Consider the following 8,983-nt stretch of genomic DNA (forward strand, 5'->3'; position numbering starts at 1 on the left):
TTTACCAACATTAAATTGTATTTCTTTACCAAAATTAAATTATATTTCATACAAACATTAAACATAGTTTCTTTAACCAACATTATATCGTATTTTACCAACAATAAATTGTATTTTTTACAAACATGCAGTAACACAGATTTTTTTCATCAATATTAAATTTAATTTAAAAAGAAAAGAAAACACACAAAAGCACCCAAGAACCATAATTGTAATTCATACCAACATTAAATTGTATTTTATACCGACATTAATTTGTATTATATACCAACATTAAATAGTATTTTTTTTTTATCAACATGACATTTAAAAAAAAATCTATATACATTGTATTTTAGACCAATATGTATTGTATTTTATACCAACATTAATTTGTATTATATACCAACATTAAATTGTATTTTTTTGTCAACATTAAATTGTATTTTTTAACCAATATTAAATTGTATTTTAGACCAATATATATTGTATTTTATACCAATTTTTCTTCTCTCTCTTTTTTTTTTTTTACACACATTACATTTAATTATTTTTTTTTACCATATTACATTGTCTATTATGCCAAAAATAAATGGTAGTTCTACCAACATTAAATTGAATTTTAGTCAAACATTAAATATAATATTTTTACCAGCATTAAATTGTATTTTTTACCAAAATTAAATTGTATTTCATACAAACATTAAACATAATTTCTTTAACCAACATTATATCGTATTTCACCAACAATAAATTGTATTTTTTACAAACATGCAGTAACACAGATTTTTTTCATCAATATTAAATTTAATTTAAAAAGAAAAGAAAACACACAAAAGCACCCAAGAACCATAATTGTAATTCATACCAACATTAAATTGTATTTTATACCAACATTAATTTGTATTATATACCAACATTAAATAGTATTTTTTTTTATCAACATGACATTTAAAAAAAATCTATATAAATTGTATTTTAGACCAATATATATTGTATTTTATACCAACATTAATTTGTATTATATACCAACATTAAATTGTATTTTTTGTCAACATTAAATTGTATTTTTTAACCAATATTATATTGTATTTTAGACCAATATATATTGTATTTTATACCAATTTTCTTTTCTCTCTCTTTTTTTTTACACACATTACATTTAATTGTTTTTTTTAATCATATTACATTGTCTATTATGCCAAAAATAAATGGTAGTTCTACCAACATTAAATTGTATTTTATACCAACGTTAATTTGTATTATATACCAACATTAAATAGTATTTTTTATCAACATGATATTTAAAAAAAAAATCAATATTAAATTGTATTTTAGACCAATATATATTGTATTTTATACCAAAATGAATGTGTATTATATACCAACATTAATTTGTATTATATACCAACATTAAATTGTATTTTTTTGTCAACATTAAATTGTATTTTTTTTAACCAATATTAAATTGTATTTTATACCGATTTTTTTTATCTTTTTTTTTTTACACACATTACATTTAATTTTTTTTTTTTTACCATATTACATTGTCTATTTTGCCAAAAATAAATGGTAGTTTTACCAACATTAAATTGAATTTTAGTCAAACATTAAATATAATATTTTTACCAGCATTAAATTGTATTTTTTACCAAAATTAAATTGTATTTCATACAAACATTAAACATAATTTCTTTAACCAACATTATATCGTATTTTACCAACAATAAATTGTATATTTTACAAACATGCAATAACACAGATTTTTTCATCAATATTAAATTTAATTTAAAAAGAAAAAAAAAACCACAAAAGCGCCCAAGAACCATAATTGTAATTCATACCAACATTAAATTGTATTTTATACCAACATTAATTTGTATTATATACCAACATTAAATAGTATTTTTTTTTATCAACATGACATTTAAAAAAAATCTATATAAATTGTATTTTAGACCAATATGTATTGTATTTTATACCAACATTAATTTGTATTATATACCAACATTAAATTGTATTTTTTGTCAACATTAAATTGTATTTTTTAACCAATATTAAATTGTATTTTAGACCAATATATATTGTATTTTATACCAATTTTTTTCTCTCTCTTTTTTTTTTTTTTACACACATTACATTTAATAATTTTTTTTTACCATATTACATTGTCTATTATGCCAAAAATAAATGGTAGTTCTACCAACATTAAATTGAATTTTAGTCAAACATTAAATATAATATTTTTTACCAGCATTAAATTGTATTTTTTACCAAAATTAAATTGTATTTCATACAAACATTAAACATAATTTCTTTAACCAACATTATATCGTATTTTACCAACAATAAATTGTATTTTTTACAAACATGCAGTAACACAGATTTTTTCATCAATATTAAATTGAATTTAAAAAGAAGAAAAAAAACACAAAAGCACCCAAGAACCATAATTGTAATTCATACCAACATTAAATTGTATTTTATACCAACATTAATTTGTATTTTATACCAACATTAAATAGTATTTTTTTTTTATCAACATGACATTTAAAAAAAATCTATATAAATTGTATTTTAGACCAATATATATTGTATTTTATACCAACATTAATTTGTATTATAAACCAACATTAAATTGTATTTTTTGTCAACATTAAATTGTATTTTTTAACCAATATTATATTGTATTTTAGACCAATATATATTGTATTTTATACCAATTTTCTTTTCTCTCTCTTTTTTTTTACACACATTACATTTAATTGTTTTTTTTAATCATATTACATTGTCTATTATGCCAAAAATAAATGGTAGTTCTACCAACATTAAATTGTATTTTATACCAACGTTAATTTGTATTATATACCAACATTAAATAGTATTTTTTATCAACATGATATTTAAAAAAAAAATCAATATTAAATTGTATTTTAGACCAATATATATTGTATTTTATACCAAAATGAATGTGTATTATAAACCAACATTAATTTGTATTATATACCAACATTAAATTGTATTTTTTTGTCAACATTAAATTGTATTTTTTTTAACCAATATTAAATTGTATTTTATACCGATTTTTTTAATCTTTTTTTTTTTACACACATTACATTTAATTTTTTTTTTTTTTTACCATATTACATTGTCTATTTTGCCAAAAATAAATGGTAGTTTTACCAACATTAAATTGAATTTTAGTCAAACATTAAATATAATATTTTTACCAGCATTAAATTGTATTTTTTACCAAAATTAAATTGTATTTCATACAAACATTAAACATAATTTCTTTAACCAACATTATATCGTATTTTACCAACAATAAATTGTATATTTTACAAACATGCAATAACACAGATTTTTTCATCAATATTAAATTTAATTTAAAAAGAAAAAAAAAACCACAAAAGCGCCCAAGAACCATAATTGTAATTCATACCAACATTAAATTGTATTTTATACCAACATTAATTTGTATTATATACCAACATTAAAAAGTATTTTTTTTATCAACATGACATTTAAAAAAAATCTATATAAATTGTATTATAGACCACTATGTATTGTATTTTATACCAACATTAATTTGTATTATATACCAACATTAAATTGTATTTTTTGTCAACATTAAATTTTATTTTTTAACCAATATTAAATTGTATTTTAGACCAATATATATTGTATTTTATACCAATTTTTTTTCTCTCTCTCTTTTTTTTTTTTACACACATTACATTTAATAATTTTTTTTTACCATATTACATTGTCTATTATGCCAAAAATAAATGGTAGTTCTACCAACATTAAATTGAATTTTAGTCAAACATTAAATATAATATTTTTTACCAGCATTAAATTGTATTTTTTACCAAAATTAAATTGTATTTCATACAAACATTAAACATAATTTCTTTAACCAACATTATATCGTATTTTACCAACAATAAATTGTATTTTTTTACAAACATGCAGTAACACAGATTATTTCATCAATATTAAATTGAATTTAAAAAGAAAAAAAAAAACACAAAAGCACCCAAGAACCATAATTGTAATTCATACCAACATTAAATTGTATTTTATACCAACATTAATTTGTATTATATACCAACATTAAATTGTATTTTTTATCAACATGTTATTTAAAAAAAAAAATCAATATTAAATTGTATTTTAGACCTACAGTATATATATTGTATTTTATACCAACATTAATTTGTATTATATACCAACATTAAATTGTATTTTTTGTCAACATTAAATTGTATTTTTTTTAACCAATATTAAATTGTATTTTAGACCAATATATATTGTATTTTATACCAATTTTTTTTCTCTTTTTTTTTTTACACACATTACATTTAATAATTTTTTTTAACCATATTACATTGTCTATTATGCCAAAAATAAATGGTAGTTCTACCAACATTAAATTGAATTTTAGTCAAACATTAAATATAATATTTTTATCAACATTATATCGTATTTTACCAACAATAAATTGTATTTTTTACAAACATGCAGTAACACAGATTTTTTTCATCAATATTAAATTTAATTTAAAAAGAAAAGAAAACACACAAAAGCGCCCAAGAACTATAATTGTAATTCATACCAACATTAAATTGTATTTTATACCAACATTAATTTGTATTATATACCAACATTAAATAGTATTTTTTTATCAACATGTTGTTTAAAAAAAAATCAATATTAAATTGTATTTTAGACCTATATATATTGTATTTTATACCAACATTAATTTGTATTATATACCAACATTAAATTTTATTTTTTGTCAACATTAAATTGTATTTTTTTTAACCAATATTCAATTGTATTTTAGACCAATATATATTGTATTTTATACCAATTTTTTTCTCTCTTTTTTTTTTTACACACAATACATTTAATTTTTTTTTTTTACCATATTACATTGTCTATTATGCCAAAAATAAATGGTAGTTCTACCAACATTAAATTAAATTTTAGTCAAACATTAAATATAATATTTTTATCAACATTATATCGTATTTTACCAACAATAAATTATATTTTTTACAAACATGCAGTAACACAGATTTTTTTCATCAATATTAAATTTAATTTAAAAAGAAAAGAAAACACACCAAAGCGCCCAAGAACCATAATTGTAATTCATACCAACATTAAATTGTATTTTATACCAACATTAATTTGTATTATATACCAACATTAAATAGTATTTTTTATCAACATGACATTTAAAAAAAATCAATATTAAATTGTATTTTAGACCAATTTATATTGTATTTTATACCAACATTAATTTGTATTATATACCAACATTAAGTTGTATTTTTTGTCAACATTAAATTGTATTTTTTATCAACATGACATTTAAAAAAAATCAATATTAAATTGTATTTTAGACCAATATATATTGTATTTTATACCAACATTAATTTGTATTATATACCAACATTAAATTGTATTTTTTGTCAACATTAATTTGTATTTTTTATCAACATGACATTTAAAAAAAATCAATATTAAATTTTATTTTATACCAATATATATTGTATTTTATACCAACATTAATTTGTATTATATACCAACATTAAATTGTATTTTTTGTCAACATTAAATTGTATTTTTCTAACCAATATTAAATTAAATTAAATTGTCTATTATGCCAAAAATAAATGGTAGTTCTACCAACATTAAATTGAATTTTAGTCAAACATTAAATATAATATTTTTATCAACATTAATTTGTATTTTTTTACCAAAATTTAATTGTATTTCATACAAACATTAAACATAATTTTTTTAACCAACATTATATCGTATTTTACCAACAATAAATTGTATTTTTTTTTACAAACATGCAGTAACACAGATTTTTTCATCAATATTAAATTTAATTTAAAAAGAAAAGAAAACACACAAAAGCACCCAAGAACCATAATTGTAATTCATACCAACATTAAATTGTATTTTATACCAACATTCATTTGTATTATATACCAACATTAAATAGTATTTTTTTTATCAACATGACATTTAAAAAAAATCTATATAAATTGTATTTTAGACCAATATGTATTGTATTTTATACCAACATTAATTTGTATTATATACCAACATTAAATTGTATTTTTTGTCAACATTAAATTGTATTTTTTAACCAATATTAAATTGTATTTTAGACCAATATATATTGTATTTTATACCAATTTTTTTTCTCTCTTTCTTTTTTATGTTACACACATTACATTTAATAATTTTTTTTACCATATTACATTGTCTATTATGCCAAAAATAAATGGTAGTTCTACCAACATTAAATTGAATTTTAGTCAAACATTAAATATAATATTTTTACCAACATTAAATTGTATTTTTTTTACCAAAATTAAATTGCATTTCATACAAACATTAAACATAATTTCTTTAACCAACATTATATCGTATTTTACCAACAATAAATTGTATTTTTTACAAACATGCAGTAACACAGATTTTTTCATCAATATTAAATTGAATTTAAAAAGAAAAAAACAAAACACAAAAGCGCCCAAGAACAATAATTGTAATTCATACCAACATTAAATTGTATTTTATACCAACATTAATTTGTATTATATACCAACATTAAATTGTATTTTTTATCAACATGTTATTTAAAAAAAAAATCAATATTAAATTGTATTTTAGACCTATATATATTGTATTTTATACAAACATTAATTTGTATTATATACCAACATTAAATTGTATTTTTTGTCAACATTAAATTGTATTTTTTTTAACCAATATTCAATTGTATTTTAGACCAATATATATTGTATTTTATACCGATTTTTTTCTCTTTTTTTTTTTTTACACACATTACATTTAATTTTTTTTTTTTACCATATTACATTGTCTATTATGCCAAAATAAATGGTAGTTTTATCAACATTTAATTGAATTTTAGTCAAACATTAAATATAATATTTTTATCAACATTAAATTGTATTTTTTACCAAAATGTAATTGTATTTCATACAAACATTAAACATAATTTCTTTAACCAACATTATATCGTATTTTACCAACAATAAATTTTATTTTTTACAAACATGCAGTAACACAGATTTTTTTCATCAATATTACATTTAATTTAAAAAGAAAAGAAAACACACAAAAGCGCCCAAGAACCATAATTGTAATTCATACCAACATTAAATTGTATTTTATACCAACATTAATTTGTATTATATACCAACATTAAATTGTATTTTTTATCAACATGTTATTTAAAAAAAAATCAATATTAAATTGTATTTTAGACCTATATATATTGTATTTTATACCAACATTAATTTGTATTATATACCAACATTAAATTGTATTTTTTTGTCAACATTAAATTGTATTTTTTAACCAATATTAAATTGTATTTTAGACCAATATATATTGTATTTTATACCAATTTTTTTTCTCTCTTTTTTTTTTTTTACACACATTACATTTAATAATTTTTTTTTACCATATTACATTGTCTATTATGCCAAAAATAAATGGTAGTTCTACCAACATTAAATTGAATTTTAGTCAAACATTAAATATAATATTTTACCAACATTAAATTGTATCTTTTTTTTACCAAAATTAAATTATATTTCATACAAACATTAAACATAATTTCTTTAACCAACATTATATCGTATTTTACCAACAATAAATTGTATTTTTTACAAACATGCAGTAACACAGATTTTTTTCATCAATATTAAATTTAATTTAAAAAGAAAAGAAAACACACAAAAGCACCCAAGAACCATAATTGTAATTCATACCAACATTAAATAGTATTTTTTTTTATCAACATGACATTTAAAAAAAATCTATATAAATTGTATTTTAGACCAATATGTATTGTATTTTATACCAACATTAATTTGTATTATATACCAACATTAAATTGTATTTTTTGTCAACATTAAATTGTATTTTTTAACCAATATTAAATTGTATTTTAGACCAATATATATTGTATTTTATACCGATTTTTTTCTCTTTTTTTTTTAACACACATTACATTTAATTTTTTTTTTTTACCATATTACATTGTCTATTATGCCAAAAATAAATGGTAGTTTTACCAACATTAAATTGAATTTTAGTCAAACATTAAATACAATATTTTTACCAACATTACATTTTATTTTTTTACCAAAATTAAATTGTATTTCATACAAACATTAAACATAATTTCTTTAACCAACATTATATCGTATTTTACCAACAATAAATTGTATTTTTTACAAACATGCAGTAACACAGATTTTTTCATCAATATTAAATTGAATTTAAAAAGAAAAAACAAAACACAAAAGCGCCCAATAACCATAATTGTAATTCATACCAACATTAAATTGTATTTTATACCAACATTAATTTGCATTATATACCAACATTAAATTGTATTTTTTATCAACATGTTATTTTAAAAAAAAATCAATATTAAATTGTATTTTAGACCTATATATATTGTATTTTATACCAACATTAATTTGTATTATATACCAACATTAAATTGTATTTTTTGTCAACATTAAATTGTATTTTTTTTAACCAATATTCAATTGTATTTTAGACCAATATATATTGTATTTTATACCGATTTTTTTCTCTTTTTTTTTTTTTACACACATTACATTTAATTATTTTTTTTTTACCATATTACATTGTCTATTATGCCAAAAATAAATGGTAGTTTTACCAACATTAAATTGAATTTTAGTCAAACATTAAATATAATATTTTTATCAACATTAATTTGTATTTTTTACCAAAATTTAATTGTATTTCATACAAACATTAAACATAATTTCTTTAACCAACATTATTTCGTATTTTACCAAAAATAAATTTTATTTTTTACAAACATGCAGTAACACAGATTTTTTCATCAATATTAAATTTAATTTAAAAAGAAAAGAAAACACACAAAAGCGCCCAAGAACCA

Source organism: Nerophis lumbriciformis, linkage group LG25 (assembly GCF_033978685.3).
Source record: "Nerophis lumbriciformis linkage group LG25, RoL_Nlum_v2.1, whole genome shotgun sequence".
Lineage (NCBI taxonomy): Eukaryota > Metazoa > Chordata > Actinopteri > Syngnathiformes > Syngnathidae > Nerophis > Nerophis lumbriciformis.